Raw genomic sequence first — 6,024 nt, forward strand, 5'->3', positions numbered from 1 at the left:
TTGTGAGCCACCATGTGGTTGCTGGGATTTGAACTCAGAACCTTCAGAAGAGCAGTCAGTGCTCTTGCCCGCTGAGTCATTTTGCCAGCCCCTCAAAACCTATTTTTAATAAGGGTATTTAAATGCTTTAACCTCGCTTCTAGCCCACCACCCACCAGAGGTCCTGGGAAAGAAAGGTTATTAGGATACTGGGGAAGTGGGCCTGTTTAGAAATAGTTTTTGGAGCCGGGCGTGGTGGTGCCCGCCTTTAATTAATCCCAGCACTCCGGAGGCAGAGGCAGGCAGATTTCTGAGTTCGAGGCCACCCTGGTCTACAAAGTGAGTTCCAGGACAGCCAGGGCTATAAAGAGAAACCCTGTCTCAAAACAAACAAACAAACAAACAAACAAAACAAAACAAAAAAAGAAATAGTTCTTGGGAGCAAATCCAATCTGCACTGTCAGCAGTACAGTTCAGTAGAGTCAGGATAGCAAACATGAACCAGCAGCAGTGACACAATCCAGCAGAAACAGCCAGGCCTCCGCCAACAAATCTGCACTAGTCAGCATTAGACCAGGACCAGTAGAAATGACAGGAAAAGTTCTCTGCCGTGCCTCTCTCAACCAAGTGGAGATCCGTGAAGACTCAAGATCAATGAAGCATTGCGAAGCTAGCTATGCAAGCCCACCATCACTGTCCGTTGAGTCCTAATTAAACTTCCTCCAAACATCACACATCCTCCCGTGGGTCTTTCCTCAGCAAAACACCACATGAGTCTGTCTCAATAAAACTCTGTGAGTCTGTATCAGGTGACATCACTTGGCCAATTGGCCCAAGTCCTCTGAAGCAGCAGGAAGTCCCCAGAACACCGGAAGTTTTCTGGTGTGTTTCTTTCTATGAAGTCACGACAAACAATGATCATTAAGGTGTCATCCACCATCTGTTGGGTTATGTTTATATTCTTTTTTAATATTATGCATCTTTTCACATGTTTGCTTTAGCAAAACATCCTTTCACCTGCGTCCACTTCAGTGAAACACTCCTTCACGTGTTCTGCTCCAGCAAAAAATCCAACGCAACTGGCTTTCCAGAGAAACCATAAGTTTCCACTTCATATTGTTATAAAAACTTCAAGCCAGCATCGTCACCTGATGTGAGCCAGAGGAGACACAGCCTGGAACTCTTGCCAGCAGCAGAGAAGTCTCTTATTGTTTCAGACTGTCACTCAGTAAAGCCAGATCCTTGGCTTTGTCACAGAAAAGAATTTCAGGATGAATCAATGCAGTGCAGAATTGGAGTTTGTTTGTTTATAAAATATTTGCTTTATTTTACTTGTGTATGTGTGTGCTTATGTGAATGTGGATACAGATGATGTGTGAATGTGGATGCAGATGTGTGAATGTGAATGCAGATGTTCCTAATGGCCAGAGGATCCTCCTAGAGGGTGCCTTGGACCTGGAGGTACAGGAAGCTGGGAGCTTTCTCAGGTGGGTGCAGGAAACTGAACTCCAGTCCTCTGCAAGAGCAGCAAGTGCTCTTAACCACTGAGCAAACTGCGAAGCATTCAGTGATAAGCGACTTGTGCTGTGTTGTAGAGTTTACAAAGTGTTACTCAAATTGTCCTGTTTGAGCAGGAAACAGAGTTTCCCCAACAACAGGTAAGGGCTTGCTTTTCTAACCATGTCCCTGTTCCTGTCTCAGCCCAGTTCTTACTTCTTGGCTTTATTCCTGAATCCCTGTGTCTTAGTCAGGGTTTCTATTCCTGTACAAAACATCATGACCAAGAATCAAGTTGGGAAGGAAAGGGTTTACTCAGCTTACACTTCCACACTGCTGTTCATCACCAAAGGAAGTCGGGACTGGAACTCAAGCAGGTCAGAAAGCAGGAGCTGATGCAGAGGCCATGGAGGGATGTTACTTACTGGCTTGCTTCCCCTGGCTTGCTCAGCTTGCTTTCTTATAGAACCCAAGACCACCAGCCCAGGGATGGCACCACCCACAATGGGCCTCTCATGCTTGATCACTAATTGAGAAAATGCCTTACAGCTGGATCTCATGGAGACATTTCTTCAAGGGGCGCTCCTTTCTCTGTGATAACTCCAGCCTGTGTCAAGTTGACACACAGAACCAGCCGGTACACCATGCTTGCTTGCTCTCCTGCTTAGGGCCCCTACTGGATCTGGGTGCTCCCTTGCTTATTACTGCAGGAGTGGGAGCTCCACCTTAGTGCTTAATTCCTCAGTAAGGGCCCTCTTTGGCCTGGCATTCACAAGCTCCACTGTGGGAGAACAGATTTTAAGGCTCTTTGCTTTGTCTTTCAACTTAGAATGAAAATGGAAAATGAATCTGTCAGTTCAGGAAGAGTGACACACATTCCTGGGATGACAAAGAACTTCTGCTGTCTAATTCCTGGGTTCTCCCATGTATCCTTGTAGGTGCGCCTGGCATTTTCCTTTGGTCTCTCATCAAATCACTCCTCTCTTCTGATCCCTAGAGAGCCGTAATCCCTGGGAGGGCTCATACATCTAGCCAGAAGCAGACGTGAACGATGGTCTTCTCAAGCAACCAGGCAGCAAAGGAAAACCGCAGAAACAGGAGGGGAAATGGACTCTTATGACAGTTTTTGTTTTGGAGCAAAGAAATGAGCTCTATTTCTTGAAATTTCAGGGCATATTTAATAATTTAGAACAATTAGAGTTACCCAGGTTTTTTTTTTGTCACAGATAACAAAGCAACCGATCATAGTGAGGTGGCATTGACATTAATAATTAAGTATAATTAATAATAAATGTGCTCCCGGGAAACATGCATGGTGTAACGCTTTTTTTTTCTTGCTTATCATGCAGTCCTTATTCCTTTAGGTTTTACAAGTATTTTATATGACAGAACAAGCACAGAGTTTTTACTCCTGTTAAAGGTTTTTTTTTTTTTAATTACTGGAATACGATCTAGAAATGCAGAAGACAGTACTATGGAGGTTTACAGTCACGAGAAGGCATTACCTTACAAACTTGTGAGACCAGATGGTGATCCCCCAAAATAAGGCATTGTGGAATGTTGTCCTGGTGATGATGTTCTAGTCAGCTTGTCACAGGCTGGAGACTCACCCGGGAAGAGAAACCTCCATTGAGAAAGCACCTCCCTAAGGCTGGCCTTTAGGAACTCTACTTTAGTCAGTTTCCTGATTAGTGATCGCTGTGGGAGGGCTCTGCTCACCAGGGGTGGTACTACCCCTATGCAGGTGGCCCTGGGCTGCAGCGGAACTGAGCCAGGCACAGGGAGCAAACCAGGAAGCGGTACTCTCAATGGCTTCTGCTTCATCTCTGGCCTTCAGTTTCCTGCCCTGACTTCCTTTTGTGATGGACTACAACTGCAGTCAGAAACAGATCCTTTCCTCCCAAGTTGCTCTTGATCAGGGTGTGTGACGGCCATTCCGGGCTGTCAAGTTGACTACATCTGGAATGAACTGCAGCTTAGAAATAGAGAGCTCACCTGTGATCCAGATCTTGAGGCTGGAAGACTCAGGTTTCTGACCTGGATCTTGACACGGAGATCTTGAGGCATAGTGGCCATGAAAAGCATAGCCCAGGTAGTACACACGTTTGATCTCAGGAGACAGAGGCAAGCAGATCTCTGAGTTCAAGGTCAGTCTGTGAAAAAGCAAGGTCTAGATCCAGGCGCGGTAGTATACACACCTTTAATTTGGGCCACACCTTCTACTGGAGGCCTACATAAGGACATTGTAAGAGGGAAGATTTGGGGCTGGTGAGATGACTCAGTGGGTAAGAGCACCCGACTGCTCTTCCAAAGGTCCAGAGTTCAAATCCCACCAACCACATGGTGGCTAACAACCATCCGTAACGAGATCTGGTGCCCTCTTCTGGAGTGTCTGAAGACAGCTACAGTGTACTTACATATCTTTTGAGGGAAGATTCACTCTTCTTCAACTGCTTGCTCTTTTGGAACCTACAGAAGACCAGCTTAAATAACTCGCCTCCTGGCAACTCCTAGATGCTTGGACTTCCCATTCACAGCTGCCCGTTGTTATCACAACAGATTCCCTTAAGATATAGAGGCACCCTGTGATTCCTGCGTCTGTAGAGAATCCTGACTAATGGCGTTTTATCATAGCAACAGAAATCCTACCTAAAATGTTTAGACTGGACCTTGGGTTAGCGGTGGTGTTCTCTGACCTACGGTGTTCCTTACATCTGACCACTCTTCTCCCAAGCAAGAAATCTTGCTTTGGTTTTCCTTCAATTATGTGTTATCCATGGATCAGGAGCAGACAGTGAGCCCAACACTTAAAAAACCTAAATATGTATCTAACACGTTCTCCATGTGTTATCATGAATTTGTAAACCTTAAAACAACCCTTAGAGGTCAACCCAAGCCTACAATTATCCACAGAAGAATCATATTCCATGGTTGTGGTGGGTAGAAGGAGAAATGTCCCCGGTGAGCTTGGGTGAGTGAACACTTGATCTCTAGTTAGTGGTGCTGGGTGGGGGAGTGATACGGAACCTTTAGGTCTGGCTGTGTTGGCAGAAGGATGTCGATTGGGGGGTGGGCTCTGAGAGTTTATAGCCTTCCCTTGCTTCCGGTTTATTCTCTCTGCCTTGTGTTTAAAGGTGAAGATGTGATCTGCTTGCTGCTCCATCCCCCTGTTGCTACGCCTCCCCCTACTGTTATGGATTCTCTCCCTGGGTGCCTAAGCCAAAATGAACTTTACTTTGGTTTTGTTATCACAGCAACAGGAAAGCAACAGATGCAATTATGAACACTCTTTTGTTCTCTGCTGGACATGTTCGGCTATCCATGGTATGTCCATCCTGTTTCTTTATTTTATTGTTTTCTTTAGGCAGGTATCCCAGGCTGGACTGTGAACTCCCTATACTCCCGTCCTCACCTATTGATGATACGGAGGATGATAAAGTAAAGTGGGCTATCTTTGGAAACTTTCTTGCTTCAGTCATGGATAGCTTGGAGTGTTAAGGTGCCAGGCTATCCAATGGCCACTAGAGGCACCAAAACTGTTGGCTTTCAGGTCCTTTGTTTTGCAAACGGAGAGAAGGAATTTCCGAGAGGTTAGAAGGGAGATTTGTTATAGGGTTGCAGGTGGGAGTTGTGAGAGAAGCCAAGCGGAGCTCCTGTCCAGCAGAAGTGGGCCCCAGGTGGGGCACTGAGGAGCGCTTATCCCAGGGAATTTTGTAGAAACAGAAGAGAGGCGTGAAGCAGGCAATGAACTGGTCAGTGCAGTAGCCCATCCAGGAGACATACAAGAGCCTTTCCATTTCCACCGTGATTTTAAGTCTGTTCCAGGCAGAGAGAAACTTCAAACCAATTTCCTTTCCAGTGTACTTGGGTGGGCAGAGCCAAATATGCTTTGCCAAGCAGACCGAGGGCATTCTGTGTTTGAAGTTCCGGCCACTTTGTTACTTGTTCTTATTACTGAGGTATTTTAGCTATAAGGAGACTGAGGTATTTCAAAGGGACAGTCTCCGTCCTTAAGGGAAAGGTCTTGGGTGGGAGAGTAGGCTCTAATTGATGGTAATTTTCATTTTTTTTGGGGGGGGCTGGGGGGAGATGGGGAATTGCATCCTAGTCTAGTCCCTCCCACAGCTCTGAGGGTAACCTGTCCCTTCTGCTCGAGTGGCTCCTGCATTTATTTTTTAGACTGTATCTGTCTTTATTTGTATGAATATTTTGCCTGCGTATCTGAGCGTTGCTTGGCACTGATGGAAGCCAGAAGGGGGCGCTAGTTCTTCCTCAGCTACAGAGCTGGGTTAGCCATTTTGCGAGTGCTAGAAAATTGTACGTGCCTTAAGTCCCTAACCACCTTGCACTTAAATAAAATATTAAAAATAATGGTTTATACACATGTTTACTGAGACCACAACATAACCCTGCTAGATAAAAAACGGCTTAATAAATAAATACCATGTCGCCGGGCGTGGTGGCGCACGCCTTTAATCCCAGCACTCAGGAGGCAGAGGCAGGCGGATTTCTGAGTTCGAGGCCAGCCTGGTCTACAGAATGAGTTTC

The sequence above is a fragment of the Mus caroli genome, chromosome 1, assembly GCF_900094665.2.
Source record: "Mus caroli chromosome 1, CAROLI_EIJ_v1.1, whole genome shotgun sequence".
NCBI lineage: Eukaryota > Metazoa > Chordata > Mammalia > Rodentia > Muridae > Mus > Mus caroli.